At 42.1% G+C, this 19,263-nt stretch overlaps 1 long non-coding RNA gene across 2 annotated transcripts; it reads left to right on the forward strand.

The window, feature by feature from the left end:
* Positions 1–452: 452 nt before the first annotated feature.
* On the forward strand, positions 453–19,052 carry LOC308643595. 2 transcript variants are annotated; one of them, XR_014020754.1, is made up of 3 exons: positions 453–765; positions 17,207–17,423; positions 18,320–19,052. It is a non-coding gene; the product is annotated as an uncharacterized lncRNA (long non-coding RNA). The 2 variants fall into 2 exon arrangements; XR_014020755.1 differs by having other exon boundaries at positions 17,271–17,423.
* The last annotated feature ends 211 nt before the right edge of the window (positions 19,053–19,263 follow it).

Here is a 19,263-nt window from a genome sequence, read left to right on the forward strand (position 1 = left end):
TTTTTTTTTTAACAAGATAATAGGATGGATTTATTCATTTATTTATTTAGTGGTAGTGCTGTGAATTGAACCCAAGGCCTTGTGTATGCTAGGCAGGGACTCTACCAACTGAGCCATATCTCCAGCCCCTCATAAGACTTTTAATCTCCAAATGATACACACAGAGGTGTGTGTGAAGGATTGAAGGAACTGATTGGTATGATATATAGTGAATCTGGATTTTAAAAATTCATGTTATAATTATCATGGAAAGCGCAACTCTACGATTATGCTGTATTTTTATGTGTTAAGGGTATTATGGGCACGCCGACCATCTGTTTTGCAGGTTGGGCTGCCAGGGAAGCAGGCTTGGAGGGTGCTCTGGGGCGCCTTGGGAACCGCCCTTGGGATCAGCACCCTGGTTAGGGAGGAAGCAGCAGGAGTGGCTTGGGGGGAGGTGAGTTGTACTGAGGTCCACAGATGGCCAGCGCTGACCCTCAGGGGGCTCTGAATGTCCTCAGCTCAGCTGACATAACCAGGCTTTTCCACCCCTTGCTGCCCTCAGTCTGTGTGTGGGCCGCCCGCCCACCGTCCTGTCCCCAGCAGCTGGCTCCCAAGTCCTTCACTGAAAGGCTCTGGGCACTCTGACACTGGCTCACCACACTCTGTGGCCCTCCTCTGGGGTATCCTCATGTTTCATTAGCCAGTGAACCTGGAAGAATGAGAAGTTCTATCTCCCGGAGGCTAAATGAGGCTTCACCCCTCCTGGCTGGCAGCAGGTGACAGGTCAGTGTCATCTTCTTCTGCCCACTCCTCCCTTCCCGCTGACAGCCTCTACCCGCCCCTTGCCCTTGGTGTGCACTGGTATAAATATGGAAGGAAGCCGGGAGGGGAGGAGCTGGATCTGAACTCCCTTCCTGCAATTGCCTGACCTTGCCACACCTCAAGGTTTACCGAGCTGCCGGTGTTCACGCCCCCTCCCCTGCCCTGATTCAGCCATGGCACCCCTTGCAGAAGGAGTACAGTGTGCAAGAGGGAATGTCCCAAGGGCTGCCTTTCAAATAACCCACGGAGACATGCTTTAAAAGCTTAAATTCCAGGGGGATTATTCCTGTCAGGGGAAAGGAATAAAAGGAATCCACTTCTGTAAACATGAAACAAAGATCAGAATAAGGGTTTAAATGTAATGCTCAACTAAGCCACAGAAAGGCGTGGAAGATTGTGCAGTGCTCTGGGCTAGGTTTTTGTTTCTGATCCAGAGAAGAGAGAAATGGGTAAGTAAGTGGGTTAAATGCAGGATTTAGCTGCTTGGAGAGTTTTGAGCTAGAACCATCTCAGGCTTCCCTGTTGGTCTTGCCAGGAGAAGGAGAGAGCTACAAAAGCATTTATTTATTTTTTAATCTATTTATTGTTTTGTGGGGAGCGGAATGAACCCAGGGGCCCTTTACCACTGAGCCACACCCCCAGCTCATTTTATTTTGAGGCTGGGTCCCACTGAGTTGCTTAGGGCCTTGATAAATTGCTGAGGCGGGCTTTGAACTCGCAATTCTCCTGCCTCAGCCTCCTGAGCTGCTGGGATTACAGGCGTGTGTCACTACACCCACTAGAGTCAGGGCATTTATCCTCATGCCAGCATGCCCATGTTGTCCCGTGTCTCAGCATGGAAAAAAAGTCACCGGGCTGCAGTGAGCCTGGTATTACCAGCATAGTTCTTATGTGGCCTCTGGCTTTACAGGAAGTGAGAATGACGGATTCTAATCCTCATCCTGTCACCTAGCAGGGGTGTGACCCACATGAGTCACTGACCTTTGGCCTTAGTTTCTTTTATCTGTAAAATGTGGATAAGAGCTAGTGCATCAGTAAGGGTCTTGTGTGCAAGTACAGAAACCATCTGCTTCCATTAAACAAAAAGGGAAGTTCCTGGGCTAGAAGGAAACATGGAGACCACACAGGATCCCTGTGCCAATGAGACTGAGGGTAGATACTGGACAGTAACAGACAAAACCACAAATAAAAATCCTCTGCAAATGGTTATTATCATACAAGGTCTGAGAAGTGCTCAGCCTAGTATGTGGTGAGAGTCCATGTTCAAAAAAACATGGCAGCCTCTCTGCTTCCATACCTACCGTGGAATTCCACTCAACAATCAAAAGGAATCAATTACGGACAAAACAATATATAGATGATGCTCAAAAACTTTAGGTTGAATGAAGGAAACCAAACCAAGAGTTTGGTGATTCCCAGTTGTATACTTCCATTTATTTGAAGTTCTAGAAAATAATCTGTGTTATGGCAATAGAATTGAGAACAGTGGTGGCCTCCAAAGCAGAGACTCAGGAGGGAGGGATGCCTGCCAAGGGCATAAGCGAACTTTCTAGGGTGACTGAAGGATTTCATCTCTTTTTTTTCTCTTGTGGTGCTGTTGTGGCTGTAATGGTATAGCACCTGCCTAGCTTGTGTGAGGCCCTGGGATCAATCCCTAGCAAAACACACACACACACACACACACACACTTGATTTCTCAGCTTCCCTTGCTGCTAGGCATGACCATGTAAATTGTTGTTCACCAATAAGATGAATTCTTTGGGAAAGACCCATGAAGGTAGTCTAGTAGAAGCTGACCTGGCAGGGAGGGGCTTTTTTTTTTTTTTTTTTTGGTCTTCAGATCTATTATTCTGGCTTGCAACTCTGGCAGCCCATGTTGGACCATGAGGTGACCTTGGGGATGGAAGCCAACCCTAGATGTCTGCCTCAGAGTTTCATTTATAGAATAAGGAAAAAATAGACTCTATTATGTTCAAGCTATTTTTATCTTAGATTTTTATGTTTCATGTAGGGAAATCTAAATCTCATTGAAACATAAGCTAAAATTTTCCTTCTGTCCTTCATTTACTGACAATAATCCATGAAGAAACTCTTCCCGAAACCATCCTTCATCCTAGAGGTCATTGAGGAAAGCAAACTGGCAGGATAGCAGTCTGATTACACTCTCAGGCATGTTTGTGCTTAAAAAAGGACAACCAGAAAAAGCGATGCCTCACTTAAAAGAAGCATTACAAGTGAAAATAAAAATTTGGAATCTTGCTGGGTGTGGTGGTGCATGCCTGTAAATCCCAGTGACTCAGGAGGTTGAGGCAGGAGAATCACAAATTCAAGGCCAGCCTTAGCAATTTAGTAAATTCCTAAGCGATTTAATGAGACCCAGTCTCAAAATAAAAATCAAAAAGGGCTGGGGATGTGGCTTAGTGGTAAAGTGCCCCTGGGTTTAATCCCCAGTACAAAAAAAATCTTATAACTTTTTTATGTAGATACAGATAAGGACTCTGAGAAATGTATAAAATGCACCCTCTTGCCTTTGACAGCCACTTTGTGGTGACTTGGCCACAGTTATGAGAGGAAAAATAAAAGTTAACCATCTACTTTTAGGATTTAGGCAAAAGTGTTTGGGAAGTCTATAAATTAAAGATTTGCTGGAGGGAGACATTATGCAAGTTAAGGTTTCAGAAAAGACTCTAAAGGGAAATTATATTCTCTCACGTTTATTAGCAGGTTTGCAAAGCAACTATTTCCCATTTTAAGGCTCATTTTCATTAGGAAAGAGGCCGTGGTATAAAGTTAAATATCTCAAAAAGAGAGGACTGGAAAAGGAGTTCCATCTGTCATGTTTTTCTTTTCTCCAATAGGTGCCTTTGGTTCCATGGGTTGGCATGCTTAGTGCTCAACCAGAAACACAAGGCTAAGCCTTCCAATCGTTTAATCAAATAAAGCGCACACAGATCCGGAATGTAAACTCCCTGCCTTTTATTATGATCACAGTTGAGCAGGCTTGGCTGGACTTCAGTCATCTAGCATCAGCATTTGCATTTGCGTCTGAGAGAGTTTCACAGACCCAAGCCCACCATCCCCTTCCCAGCCCAAGCCCGTGCCTCCCTTGGCATTATCTGTGGTCAATGCAGTGGGTCCAAGCTCTTGGGTTGCCGTGGTGCCATTCCCTCAGCGGGATTGGCAAGGCTGGCAGAATGAGTACAGCAGCCCCTGGCAATGATTACAGCCTCCTCCCCACTGATGCCTTCTGTTCTGACCCTTCATTGCTTTTTGAGAACTTAATCCACTGTTTATTTTTTGTTTCTTTTCAAATGCTATTCATAGAAATAATACATCCAAGGTATGGTTATATTCTCTCTAAAAAACTGAAGCATCTGAACTCAGCAGCACCATCAATCAACTGGATGTTATTAATATCCATAGTCTACTTCGTCTCATGACGGCAGGATACACATTTTTCTCAAGCTCACATGGGAACATATAAGAAGAGAGACCATATTCTGTACTATAAATACACTTTAGCCAATTTAATAGAAATCGGGCTGTGGTTGTAGCTCAGTGGCAGAGCGTTCGCATAGCATTGTGAGGCACTGGGTTCCATCCGTAACACCACATAAAAATAAAATAAAGGCATGCTGTCCATCTACAACTACAAAAAAAAAAAAAAAAAAAAAAGAATAGAAATCATGCCAGGCATGGAGGTACTCTCCTGTAATCTCAGTGGCTCAGGAGGCTGAGGCAGGACGATAGCAAGTTCAAGGCCAGCCTCAGCAACTTAGTGAGGCCCTAGGTAACTTGGTGAGACCCTGTCTCAAAATAAAAAATAAAAAAGGGCTGGGATGTGGTTCTGTGGTTAGGTGCCTCTGGGTTCAAATCCTGGTATCCAAAAAAAAAAAAAAAAAAAAAAAAACATAAAAAAATCATACTATGTACTTGTAGACCATAGTGGAATTAAACTAGAAATTAATAATAGAAATATTGCTGGAAAATCCCCAAATATTCAAAGATTAAACAACAAACACACTTCTTTTAGTTGTGCTCGGGATGTAACTCAGGGTCTCATGCATACTAAGCACACACCCTACTTCTGAGCTACATCCTTAGCTAAACACCATCTTCTAAAACACACCTGGGGCAGAGAATAAATCTCAAGACAAATTTAACAGTATTTTTAACTCAATGAAAATGACAACACAACATCAAAATTTGTGAAAAGCAGCACTTAAAAAATTTAAAACATTGAATGTGTATTAGAATAAAGAAAGATCTAAAAATCACAAAATTAAGCTTCCATCTTAGTAAAGTAGAAAAAGAGGAAATTGAGTCCAAGGTAAGCAGAAAAACCAAAAAAGAATGAAAATTAGAACATGAATCAATGAAATTAAAAACAAGAAATTAATAGATAAAAATCAATGAAAACCAAAATTATTATTTTTGTTTTGTTTTTGTTTTTAAACCCAGAAACATTCTACCATTGAGCTACATTATCAGCCTTTTTATTTTTTAATTTTAAGACAGGGTCTCATTGCTTTGCAGAGGCTGGCCTCGGATTTGTGATCCTCCCTCAGTCTCCCAAATTGCTGAGATTACAGGTGTACACACTGCACCTAACTGAAACTGGCTCTTTAACGGGATTAATAGAAGTCTAGCCAGATAGCAAAAAAAGATGACATAAATTACTAATATCAGACATGAAACAGAGAACATCACTACAAATCCCAAAGACTTCAGAGTGATAATAAAGCAATACTATGAACAACTTTATACCCACAAAATTAAAAAACTAGATGAAATGGGCCAATTCCTAGAAAGACACAAATTGCCAAAATTCAAACATGAAGGAAAAAAAGTCTGCAGAGGCCTGTATCTATTAAGGAAATTGATCCAATAATTAACAACCTTCCACATTGAGGTATAGTGGTGCACACCTATAATCCCAGCAGCTCCGGGGGCAGAAGCAGGAGGATCATGAGCTCAAAGTTAGCTTCAGCAACTTAGCAAGACCCTGTCTCAAAACAAACATATAAAAGGGCTAAAGGTGTGGCTCAGTGGTTAAGCTCCTCTGGGTTCAAAAAACAACAAAAATAAAGACCTTCAAAAATAGAAGGCGGTAGTTCCAGATGAGTTCACCAATGAATGCTACTAAACATGTAAACAAAAAAAAAAATTTTTTTTTAAAAAATCAATTCTCTACAATCTCAGAAGATAGAAGCAGAGGGAATTCTTCTTAACTCATTATGACCTCATAATGAGGCCAGCACAAGAAAACTATAGGCTAGTATCTCTCATGAATATGCATGCAAAAATCTTCAACAAAATATTAGTAAATTGAATCAAAATGTATTAAAAGATACACAGCACGACCAGACGGGATTTATCCCAGATATGCAAACTTGCTTCAATATCTGAAAATCAATGTAACCCATTATATCATATCAAAAGGCTAAGAAGAAAATCTCATGACAGTGTTGATAAATGCAGAAAACATATTTGGAAAAAAAATCAGTGTTCATTCACAATAAAAACTCAAAGCTACAAAGAATCGAGGGGCACTTCCTCAACTAGGTAAAGAAGATCTACAAAATTGTCTACAGTTAACATCATACTCAACTGTTGAGAAACTAGAAGCTTTTCTGCTAAAATGAAGAACAAGGCAAGAATGTCTTTTCTTACCACTCCTTTTCAATATTATTACTAGAATTACTAGCTAATGTAATAAGACAATCAGTAAAAGACATACTGATTGGCAAGGAAGAAATAAACAAATGATATGATTGTTTATATAGAAAATCTGAAAGGATCAACAAAATGCTCCTGAAAAATAATAAGATGGTGGAATACTAATTAATGGTACAAATGTCAATTGCTTTCCTATCTACCAGTAGTAAAGTTTAATTTGAAATTAAAAACATAATACCAAGCTGGGCATGGTGATGCACGCCTATAATCCCATGGCTCCTGAGGCTGAGTGAAGCAGGAGATTCATGAGTTCAAAGTCAGTGTCAGAAATGGCGAGTCACTAAGCAACTCAGTGAGACCCTGTCTCTAAATACACCACAAAATAGGGGTGGGGATGTGGCTCAGTGGTCAAGTGCCCTGAGTTCAATCCCTAGTACAAACAGAAAAACAAACAAATAAAAAACCCAAAACATAATACCATTACATTAGTATGCTTAAAAAAAAATGACATCTAGGTACAGTGGCCTATAGTCCCACCTACTTTGGAGGCAAAGCAGGAGATTGTGAGTATGAGGCTTGCCTGAAGAGGATAACATAGGAGAAAATCAAGGTATCTTGGGTATGGCATTGACTTTTCAGATCTAACACCAATGTCACAAACCACTAAGGAAAGAATTGGTAAGCTAAACCTCATTAAATTAAAAACTTCACGGTGAAAGACAACCAATCTGGAAAGCAATATGGAGATTCTTTGGAAAACTTGGGAATGGAACCACCATTTGACCCAGCTACCCCATTCCTTGGTCTATTCCCAAAGGACTTAAAACAGCATACTACAGGGACACACACAGACATGTCAATGTTTATAGCAGCACAATTCATAATAGCTAAACTGTGGAACCGACCTAAATACCCTTCAGTAGATGAATGGATAAAGAAAATGTGGTATATATACAGAATGGAATATTACTCAGCAATAAAAGAAAATAAAATCATGGCATTTGCAGGTAAATGGATGGAGTTGGAGAATATAATGCTAAGTGAAATTAGTCAATCCCCAAAAAACAAATGCTGAATGTTTTCTCTGATATAAGGAGGCTGATTCATAGTGGGGTAGGGAGGGGGAGCATGAGAGGATTAGACGAATTCTAGATAGAGCAGAGGGGTGGGAGAAAGGGTTGGGGCAGAGGTTAACAAGGATGGTGGAATGTGATGGACATCATTATCCAAAGTACATGTATGAAGACATGAATTGGTGTGAATATACTTTGTATTCAACCAGAGATATGAAAAGTTGTGCTCTATATGTGTAACATGAATTGTAATGCACTCTGCTATCAGAAATAACAAATTGGAATAAAAAATAAATTAATTAATTAAAAATACATTATAAAAAAATTGGAAACTGGAAAAAAAATAAGAGAGAATGGGGGGGCTAGGGTTGTGGCTCAGTGGTAGAGCGCTTGCCTAGCACATGTGGGGCCCTGGGTTCGATCTTCAGTACCACATATAAATAAATAAATTAAATAAAGATATTGTATCCAACTACAACTAGAAAATAAATATTTTTAAAAAGAGACTAGGATAACAGACTGGAAAAACATAAAAGATATAGCTGATAAAGGACTTATCCAAAATTTATAATAAACTCTAATAACTCAACATCCAAGTTTTAAAAGGGCAAAAGATGTGAACATATATCTAACCAAGGAAAATATTAAGAAGTCAAGCACAAAAAGACGTTGCATATCATATATCATTAGGAAACTGCAAAGTAAAATCACAATGAGAGACCACCACACACTGATTAGAATCGTCAAAATCCAAAACTCTGACAACACCCAACACTAATGAGGATGTGGATTGAAAGAAGCTGTCATTCATTGTTGGCAGGAGCGCAAAAGAGCAGAGCTGCTCTGGAAGACGGTTGTCAGTTTCCTACAAAGCTACACATACTACCCAGTTGTGCACTGTGGAATTTACCCAAAGGAGTTATAAACATGTGCACACAAAAACCTGCACAGGAATGATTATGGAAGCTGTATTGGGAATTGTCGAAACATGGAGACAATCAAGATGACCTTCTGTAGGTGAATAAATAAGCTGTGGTAAACCAGATAATGGAATATTATTTATCACTAAAAAGAAATGAGCTGTCCAGACATAAAAAAGGAAACTTAAATGCAAATTACTACATGAAATAATCTAATATGAAAAGGCTATCCAACCTTTATGACATTCTGGAAAAGGCACCAGATACTGTGGACTCAGTAAAGGATCAGTAGTTGTGAGCTGATGTTGGGAGGGAGGGAATAGGTACAGCACAGAGGATTATTAGAGCAGTGAAACTAGTTAGTATGACATGATAATGTTGGATACAGGTCAATATGCGTAGGATGTACAATACCAAGAGGGAACCCCAATGTGTAGACTGCGGGTACTAATAATGTGTTAATGTAGGTTCATCAACTGTAACAGATGTACCACATGCTGGTATGAGATGTTCATAGCAGAGGTGGCTAGAGTAGTGGCGAATAAGACAGAGCAGGATATATGGAAGCTTTCTGTAGTTTCTGCTCAAATTTGCCATGAAACTAGAACAGCCTTTTTAAAAAAAAAGTCTATGCTGGGCATGGTGGCACACACCTGTAATCCCAGCGGCTCGGGAGGCTGAGGCAGGAGGATCACAAATTCAAAGCCAGCCTCAGCAATGGTGAGGCACTAAGCAACTCAGTGAGACCCTACCTCTAAATAAAATACAAAATAGGGCTGAGGATGTGGCTCAGTGGTTGAGTGCCCCTGAATTCAATCCCCAATAAAAAAAAAATCTATTTAAACAGAAAGAAAATCTCATTACAGTTAAGATTCCTTTTAAAAATCATTACAAATACCAGTCCTTCCTGGAAGGAATCACTGGTCATGGTTGGGTGTGTATTCTTCCAGAACTTTTTCTATGTATTCATGTTGGATTGAACCATAGGGAATAACCATTGTTGTTTGTCAAAAATGGTAGAAAACTAGCAATTTTATATAAATTTTAAACAAGGAAACTTAGAGTATAAAGGGTATATTTCGTCAGCACTTTTAAATATAAACTGTCGCACGCTAGTCATATTTACAACCTCCATTTTTTTAGGGACTTTCCTTGGAGTCATTGCCATATCAGTATGCATAGTTCTACCTCATTCCTTTTAATTGTTGCATGATATGGTAGAATAGTATTTTACTCTAAAATATTTGCAGATCCTAGGTCTACTTCTATTAGTTACTTTTCAGGGGTATGAGGATAGATGGGGAAATCCCAAAAGAAAGGAAAATACACCCAATTGCTCCATTTGGCCCAGAAAACTTACTTAGAGGTTATAACATAGGTAAGTGAACTATAAGCCATGCTTTAATTCATATATATCTACAAAACTCTTACAATGTCTCATATATAGTTGATTTTTCATCCTCATCTTCTGTAGACCATGCTATTTGAAGCCATAGGTCTGTTTTAGCATTGAGTGTCCTAAGAATGGAATTTTCATCTTGATTTTATCACAGGTACACCATCATTCTGCATGTCCCCTCTCCACTTCCATTTTTAACCCATTTTGTTCACATTTTTGTTCTTGGCATCTTCCCAGGCTCTCTTGACACCATCTTACATGGCTCCTCCTCAAAGGGCTGTACTCCAGCACCTCCATCTGTACGCCATCTGCACCTCCTCCATCTATACTTCAGCACCGAGGGCACGCAGAAGCTCCTGGGTCTTCTGGGTCCTTCAACCACTTTGTCTATATAACCAACTTCCTAAAAATGAACTGATCAAGGGCTAGGGGTGTAGCTTAGTAATAAGAGCACTTATCTAGTGTACTCAAAGCCCTGTGTTTGACATCTCCAACATAGCAGAAATAAATTAATTAATTTAATAAATTAAAATGGAGTGGCCACAGTAATTATCTCCATCAGCTAAGAAAGAATTCCAAATGGTTAAAGATCACCTCTGATTTTTGACTATGACAGATTGAATATAAACACTAACTCTGCCCTCTCCACTCAACCTACTGAAATGACAGCAAATTAAAAACAATGATATAACAAGGACCAAGAGAAGAAGAGAGGAGCTGGCAATAGATGAGCAACATCAATAAAATTTTGGAAACAGAAAAAACAAATAGAAAAATGATAACTGACCTAGCAGAACAAAGAAACTGAAACCTACTTTCTATGAACTGAGAGCAGATTTGTTTGATCAAACTCTGGAAAATCACAGAATTTGGAGGACCAGGGCCTGGGGTTGTAGCTCACTGGAGGAGCACTTGCCTTGCATGTCTGAGACACTGGGTTTGATCCTCAGCACCACTTAAAAATAAATAAAATAGAGATATTGTGTGCCGCAGTCTGGCTGGGCACAGAATCACGAGCCACTCACAGCTTTGTAGATTCAAACAGCAATTCTTTATTCCTGAACTCATACCGGCCCTCTACAAACATGTTCTGGGGAAATTCACATTCTGCCGCAAAATTCACGTACTCCACCAGGCTTTGAATCCCAAATACTTTCTGAATCCCACGAGAACTCTATGGGAACTCAAGGATCGGGCGTGCCTGAGGCAGCAGGATACGCCCTATTCCCAGCAGAGTAGACCTTAAACCTGGAACCGCCCTAAACCCAAGGAGCGGGATACTCCCTAAAACCTGATCCGCCCTAATCCAGTAGGATCCTCCCTAAACCCGGATCCACCCTGGTCCTTGAGCAGGGTCATCTTTCTCAAACATACATGCAATGTCACTGCAAATGTCCAAGGCAAGTCCATTTCCACGAGTCCTTCCTCTAAGCAACATGGGGTACGCTGGCAAGGAAATTTCGATGCGTCATTCCTACTTGGCAATGGCCCTCAGCAATTGTGTCCATCTACAACTAAAAAAAAAAGTTTGGAGGACCAAATACTTCTAAATGCTGGGGTGTAGCATGGGACTAAACCCAGGGTTGCTTGAAAGTTTAACTGATGAATAGACGTCCAGATCTTCTCCTCCAACCCAGTCAACCAACTACCCTTACTATATTATCTACTGCTGCAAAATACACTGGGGCTGGGGATCCTTTTTTTTTTTTCTTTTGATACCGGGGATTAAACTCAGGGGCACTTGACCACTGAGCCACATCTACAGACCTATGTTGTATTTTATTTACAGACAGGGTCTCAATGGGTTACTTAGCGCCTCGCCATTGCTGAGGCTAGCTTTGAACTAGGGATACTCTTGTCTCAGCTTCCTGAGCTCCTGGGATTACAGGCGTGTGCCACAGTACCTAGCCTTAGGGATCCACTTCTAAGGTGGCTCACTCACATGCTTGGTGAGTTAGTACTATTTGTTTTAAGAGGCCTCAGCACATGGACTTCTACATAGGGCCACTTGAGTATCCTTACAACATGGCTGCCAGTTTCACCTGGAGCAAGTTGTATCAGACAGCAAGGTAGAAGCTGCCATGCCTTTTATTCTCTAGTACTGGAAGTCACACCTATGATTTCTGCAATATCATATTGGTTACAGGCCAGCTCTAGTCAACATAAGAGATCTGATTACCAGGAAGTGAGAATCACTTGAAACTATCTTGAAGGCTGGCTTCTAAGCCTCTCTTTTTATCTCTTTAACATGAACATAGAGCCAAAGATCACCAGACATTTGAGGAAAACTTCTAACATGAATAAAAAAGAGACAAAACCAAAAAGAAACAAGGGAAATAATTCAGAAAAAAACAATATGTAGGAAGGTGAAGAAAACTTCAAGACTTCAGAGACAAAAATCTAAGATATTACAACCATGAAACAAGAGCAGGATATAATAATAACAATAATGAAAATAAACAAAACTCACACAACCCCCCTGCCAACCTTTATGGAGCTTATATACTGTGACAGGCCCTCTTAACAGAACTGTAGATAGAGTGACTCAATCTTTCAAACAACCATCTCAAAAGGTAGGTTCTATTACTACATTTATTTCTTCAAGGTCCCGGTGGATAACCAGAAAAACCTAGAGTAGAACCCAGAGCTGGAACTCTTAGAAGACTTCAGATCCCATAAACTGATGTAGAGAAAGAAGGAATACTGATTCAACAGTGGGTTGAAGCCTTAGACATTGGGTCAAAAATTTTTAGCCATCAGGGTATAGTTTAAGGCAGGGGTGAGGTGGTCCAGGTGCCTACCATGATGGGCGGAAGCATTCAGAGCTGAGGGGTAGCAACCACTGACCTAGACGAATAGCACAGTGCAATACCCACTGTATAACGCCGTCCTCCGTGTATCCCACTGGCCACATTCTTCATGGAAACTTGGGAGCAGAACAGGCATTTAGGGCTTAGGGAAATTGGAAGCCATGGCTGTATTAGGCCCTCACCAAATTATAGCTGTTCTTGACCATAATGATAGCCATCATTTAGTGACCACTCCATTGAATCACCGTGACATTCACCATAGCCCTATTTCATGGACAGGGAAACAGTGGCTCAGAGAGAGTATGTGGATTTTGTAAGGTGTTCTATCTGGCAGGTGGCAAAGTGGAGCAAGACCTTAGGCTCACTTGGCTTTCAAAACAGTGCCTTTTCCCAGTATGAGAGATTGGGTCCAGTTCTTTAACCCTCCATATATGCATCCCCTTCACAGTCCTGTGTCCTGATTTTGCATTTGGCCATGTGACTGGCTTTGGCTAACAGAATGCTAGCACATGTGATGTCACAAAGAGCTTGAAAAGTGCTCTTTGTATGGAGTCTTCTCTTGTACCTCTGCTGTCACTATAACAAGAACGTGTCCAGGCTGGACCACAGGTCTCAGGAAGAGGAAGAAAGACACATGGAGCAGAGATGCCTGAACTGAATCAGCCTGCATCAGTTGGCTTCCACTTGACCCACAAACCCACAATAAGGAGTAACTTTTGAGCCGGGTGCAGTGGTACACACCTGTAATCCTACAATATGGGAGGCTGAGGTGGGAGGATCACAAGTTCAAAGCCAGCCTCAGCAACTTAACAAGGCCCCAAGCACCTTAGGAGACCCTGTCTCAAAATAAAAATATAAAAAGGAAATCACTTTTTCCCCCCAAAGAGAAGTGATTATTATTTCAGGCCAGTGCATTCTGGGGTGCTTTGTTATACAGTATCTTTAAGGCAATAGCTACCTGATATCCCATGTCATAGAAACTCCTGCCATCAAGATAAATTTGCAGATGACTGACAGACAGGAGTAATGAAAAGGCTCAGAGTCCACCTGGCTAGGGCTGCTAGATTCAACAAAGAAAAATACAGGACTCAGATCAGTTTACATTTCAGATGAACATCAAATAATCTCTTAGTATAGATGGTCCTCAATTTACAATGGCTCGACTCAATGGTTCAATTTATGACTCGTCTACTTTATGTGAGTATGAAAGAGAGACATATTCATAGAAACTGTACTTTGAATTTTTATCTTTCTCTGGGCCGATGATGCATGGGGTTTGATATTTTCTTTTGATGCTGGGCAGCAGCAGCAAGCCCTGGCTCCAGTCAACCACAACGATCACTACTGTAAATGACTGGTACTCGACATGGACTGTTTGGCTAAGCTACAATGTTCAGTAGCCTAGGTGTATTCAATGCACTATTTACTTGTGATATTTTCAATTTATTATGGGTTTATCAGGATGGAACCTCATTGTAAGCCAAGGATCATCTGTACAGGCACACTCCCTAGAAATAGGAGCACCTAAAAAAAAAAAAAGATTTATTGTTTATCTGCATCACCCATTTAACTGGGCATCCTGTATTTTATCTGGAACCCCATCCTAGAGTCATACTAGAGAAAGCATCCCGTGTGTCCACGTGGGCCTGGGCTAGGGAATAAGAGATGGGAAAACAGGAAGTAATTTCCTTCATTCTCCATCAGGCCATATGTGTATTTGCAAGGCAGGCTTTGGGGTTCTTGGCTTCTTCGAGAGGCACTGAGTCAGAGAAAAAGCTATTTGAAATATTAAGAACCAGCAGGCTTGCCAGTGCTTAGAAGAAGTCCCTTTCAGCTTTATTTTTCAACCACCCTACAGTCAGGCGTCCACTGGGGAGGCCCCAACTTTCCTGGTTTCAGCAGCCTGTGGCTCCACAGAGAGAATCCTTCCAAACAATCTGAAATCTACATCCCTTTAGCTTGGACCCAGGAAGCATTTCCTGGGCTTCTACACCATCTGTCTCCCAGGTGTCTGCAAGGGAAAGCACTGTGGGTGTGGAGAGGAAAGGGCTGCCGTCCAGTGCCCAGAAGAGGACTGACCCAAGACTCCTATTAAGAGGCCAGGCCAGCTACTGGTGAAGCAGGGTTGGGCGGGGATGGGCCTGGATGAAATCAGAGAGAATAAACCAAACACTGAGAGATCAGAGTGCAGAACGGCCCTGATGTTGAAACTTGTCCACCCTCCATCCTCATCTTTCTCTAGCAGATTCCAGCAAGCCACTGTTTTTGGCTTTGCACAGCTTAATTGGCTATTTTTGTGAGCAGTTGCCAACACAATCCAGGAGGAAATTCCATGCTGTCAGCCAGCAGCACAGATTGTTGCAGGAAAAATGACACAACTCATCCTCTGGGCAAACTTGCAAATTATTATAAATTTCCCCATCTCTCCTCCACTCGCACAGCTGGCTGGGGAAAGGGTGTAAATTTTTCCATGGAGATGGGAGACTTTTCCACTGTGTGATTTCTTGTGATCAAACAAGTCCCAGTGACTCTGGATTTGCATGCATCCCTGGTCCCCTTTTCCCTGACACTGAAATAGAACCTGCTCCTGGGCACACCCAGGACTCAAGGCACCAGCTTTTTTAATGAATGGCTTTGGTACAAAGTTGGATTCCTGGAAGGGACACGGGTCAGTTAAAATTCTGTACCTCCCCAGGCACAGTGGTGCACGCTTATAATCCCAGTGGCTCAGGAGGCTGAGGCAGGAGGATCACAAGTTCAAAGCTAGCTGCAGCAACTTAGTGAAGCCCTAAGCAACTCAGCGAGACTCTGTCTATAAATAAAATACCAAATGGGCTGGGGATGTGGCTTAGCGGTTAAGTGCTCCTGGTTTCAATCCCCAATTTAAAAAAAAAAAATTCTGTACTTCCAGATAAATGACACCATAAAACCCAAACATGCACAATGTGATCCACAAGTGCGGAATTGTTTTTTTTTTTTTTTTGGTACCAGGGATTGAACCCAAGAGCACTCAACCATTGAGCCACATCCTCAGCCCTATTTTGTAGTTTATTTAGAGACAGAGTCTCACTGAGTTGCTTAGTGCCTTACAGTTGCTGAGGATGGCTTTGAACTTGCAGTTCTATCTCAGGTTCCCAAGTCACTGGGATTACAGGCGTGCACCACCACACCTGGCTCAGAATTGTTTTGACATAAGCCACAGTATGCTCATCTGTGGACCAACATTGGCCAACCATTGCTGCCCCTGACTGCTGACAGTCCTCCACTTTCTCCTGACCCAGGCCTCTCTTAGAGGTTGCTTGTGGATTTCAGAGACTCTCTCATTTGGATTCAACTTAATGAATAATTATTGAGCCCCTGTGGTACTCATTGCACTGTTCTGGGCTCTAGGAGAATATGATAATTAATAATGCACAAGATCTGGCTTCAGGAAGTTTGCTTTGTAGAAGGAAAGAGGAGCTATGAATTGCTATAATGCGAGAAGAGACCCAATGGGACCAGCATAGTGATAAACAGAGGAGAGGGAGTGGAGAGACGCTACTTGGAAGAGGAGACCTGGGGATGTGTCACGGAGGAGGCAGCATTTGAGCTGGGCTGTAAAGGGCTTCAGGAATGGGCTCTGGGAGACTAGGAAAGTCTGGGTACCAGGACAAGGCGAGTCATCTAAAGCATGGGGGTTTGATTTGTAGGGAGAAGGTGGGGGAAGTTGGCATCCCGGGAGCTTGGAAGAGAAACCAGACTTTGATTTGTAATCCCAACTGGAGGGAGGGGTCTCCATCCCACAGAGCACTGTTCTATGCCCCTACCTTTCTTATTTAAAAGGCTAGATCCTAAAATATTTCACCCTGAGAGCTTTAAGGATGAATCTTATGTGTTATTGTTATGTGTTATGCATACGTATCTCACACATAATGTTAAGCTGCGCATTGCTGTCCAATGTTAAATTATAATCGTGACTCCTTAGTCTGTTTCTTTAGAAGACCTCAAATAATTCTGAGTCCGGGCTGCCTCTGTGGATTCAGAGAAAGTAAATTCTTCCTGTTGCAAAAACTTGGGAGCAGCTGGAGACCAACCTGTCAACTGAAATTGATTTATTCACTCAAGTGGAATGACCTGACCCACTTAACATGTCCCCCGAGAGGGACCACTTTCCTTCATTCAACCCATAGGATCGGGCTGATTATCACATAATAACGTGACATCTTCATGAGTAAGTTTGGGTAGAAATGACCATTCCCGCTTCATAAACGGAGAAAATTAAGTACAGCTTTCACCATCACACAGAAGAGATGCTTGCTTCTAGTTTAAGGATGTATTCATCAGGTCATCCTAACACACAGTTTCCTTAGGGGTAGGAGGATGGATTCCAGGCTCCTTAGCATCTCTATGTGCATATTACCGTTAATGAGAGAGCCAGATGGTAGGACTTCTTTGTTATCCTAGGGAAAGAGAAATCGAGCCCCGTCCCCACCATTTATTTCCAAATACCTGGTTGTCTCTGTTTTCTTCTCTTCATAACAGATCCTTCCAACCTCTTTGACTCGTGTTTAGAATAATTCTTCATAAGTCCTCTCTGTGACTACAGCTCGCAGGCCGAATGAGAGCTCAGAGCCCTGACAAGCTGAGTTTGATTGTGTGACAAGCTGGCTCCAGGCGTTCAGTCCATGAGGAAATGACATGTGCGGTCCCATTCCAAAACTTCCACCTGGCCTTGATCATCCAGGGTCTCCAGATGCTTGTGAGTGTTGATCTTGGGATGCAAAGCAGCTGCTGGCCTCTGAGGCGTCTCGGTAACTATGGAGACAGGAATAAAAACATTAGCGAGCATGTCAGCAAGCAGGCGGCCCGGTCTTAGGGGTTAAACACCATCGGGGCTAATGTGGCCTTGTTGTTCTGTGTTGCAAATGATGAAAGCAAGATTCCCAGGTCTCTCTCTCATAAAAGAGGATGACTGTAGGTTTATAGTGGGACTCCTCTGCTAAGTCTGTTTTTTTTTACGGGTTGCTTAGTTCTTCATTCATTTATTCTACAAGCGTGTACTGTGGGGTGACTCAGTGCTAACCACTGTCTAGGCACCAAAGAGAGGTGAATGAGGTCAACACCCTGACCTCAGGGTGCTTACACCTGAGCAGGGTGGGGCTGATGGGAGTCTTGGGATGTGGCACTTTCAGAGCTAAAAGCTCTGAAAAGCAAACTGGGACAGGTTGATTATCCTACGAGAGGAAGCACACGAATAAATATAATCATTTCAAATGGTGATAAATGCAATGAGGGAAGTCAGACTGAAAAGGTGATAGTTGCTGAGTTGGCCGGGTGGAGGGAGAGGCTTTGGTTGAGCTGGGGAAGGAGGGTCTTTCAAAGGAGTTGGCTATGGAGAAAGAAGCATTGCAGGTTGAGGAGTGGGGAAAGACTGGATGAGTGTGTGAGGTACAGAAGGCCAGCCAGGGCTGCTGGAGAGCAGGGAGAGCCAAGGGAATGGAGAGAGGGAGGTGGCAGGACTGAGCAGGCCGCAATAAGGAGTCAGGATTCTGTCTCAGTATTAATCCAGCCAATTCACACTCACAGTGGCCTGGGTTCTCTTCTAGTGGTTTCACTAGCTCATTTCATTATATCATTATTCTTCTCTTATTACAGATGAGGAAACCGAGGCACAATGAGGCATGAGAGCTCTCCTATTGGCAGAAAGTGGACAGAAAGGCAGGTCTCTGGCCCCAGGCTATCTGTCTCCAGAGTCTGCCCCCAACCCCTTCCCCACACCACCTGGGGCTTTAGGCAGAGGGGCACCTGGACTGGGCTCACATATGGAGCAAAGCCTGCCTGTGGCCTCCCTGCATGTCACCTGCTCCAGACCCATCAATCACAATGCCTCATGGATTGTATTAAAGCCCCAGATTCCCAGTGGGATGTATTGCTTCAATATTTTCATCATGGGCTTCAAATGGGAGAAATCACGGAGGTGAAAACATTCGGCATATTGCTTTTTAACTTCCACTTGCTTCTTGATAACCACCCTCGGTATGTTATTCTTACCCCTTGTTGGATATAGCAAACAACATAACCAGCCAACTGCAAAGACTGTTATGTCGGCAACCTAACTACTTTATCGGATGTGGTTAACAATGAGTTTTCTTTTCCTCTACCCTTTCTGATAAAATGTTTGTACAGCGTTCTGTTAGGGGAATATAAAGCAACAGCTATAAAAAATGAACAAGGATAATTTGTGTGTTGGCATTTCCACAACAGCATGTCAAATATTTCATACTCCAGTGATATTAAGCTTTTCCAAGCTTACTGCTACTTTCTTTTAAAAAAATGCTTTATGTTCATTTTCTTATTAATCTTTGGCTGTGCATACATATTATGTGCACTCTTTTCACATGATATTTCTCAAATCATATTTTAAAGTCTGTCATAAAAATAAATGCGTCTTGAGCACCGAAAATGATACCGTGTCAGGTGAATTAACAGGCAGTTGCATCTGAGAGGGACCGCTCTTTTTAAAGACCTCCCTGCCCTCATTACTTCATTTCGGGTAATGGCCCATCCTTTCCAGAATTCCTTGAAATGATAGTTTTTTT

The sequence above is a fragment of the Spermophilus citellus genome (genome assembly GCF_964194105.1).
Source record: "Spermophilus citellus genome assembly, chromosome: 3".
NCBI lineage: Eukaryota > Metazoa > Chordata > Mammalia > Rodentia > Sciuridae > Spermophilus > Spermophilus citellus.